The sequence below is a fragment of the Etheostoma spectabile genome, unplaced genomic scaffold (genome assembly GCF_008692095.1).
Source record: "Etheostoma spectabile isolate EspeVRDwgs_2016 unplaced genomic scaffold, UIUC_Espe_1.0 scaffold172, whole genome shotgun sequence".
In the NCBI taxonomy this organism is placed as follows: Eukaryota; Metazoa; Chordata; class Actinopteri; order Perciformes; family Percidae; genus Etheostoma; species Etheostoma spectabile.
Genome location: NW_022605573.1, coordinates 254,407 through 254,977, shown reverse-complemented (window position 1 = coordinate 254,977; position 571 = coordinate 254,407).

Genomic DNA, 571 nt, shown 5'->3' with positions numbered 1-571 from the left:
GATGACAAAAGAACGTTGAAAAAAGCAACAAATGTTAAAGAGAAAAACTACAAAAAAGGCAGGAAAAAAATCAACAAAAACATTCTTATTTTAAAACGCTGAAAATGTGACCAAAACAATTGGAAAAAGCGACAGAAATTGTTAAAAATTTTACTTAAACATAATTTTAAAAAACGGAATATTACCCGTTTACAAAAACTTTCTAAATCAAAACTATGAGAAAAGAATGTTGAAAAAAGTGACAAATGTTACAAAAAGCAGAAAAAAATCAACAAAAAAAATATTTTTTAAACCCTGAAAAAGTGACAAAAAGAACAAAAGCATTGGAAAAAGCAACAAAACAGTTAAGAAATTGACTAAAACATTATTAAAAAACGTCAAAGTGTAGAAAAAGAACAACATTCAACCAGAAAAACACAAAGTTGCAGGCTGACGGGAAGACAACATCAGGGTTAAGACACCCTAACACTTTTATTATTTTTAGATTTATTGTTATTAAGATGTGACCAAGTTGTAGGCACGCTGTTAACATTTCTGCAGAATTTTCTAGTTACCTGCGAGAGTGAGATGG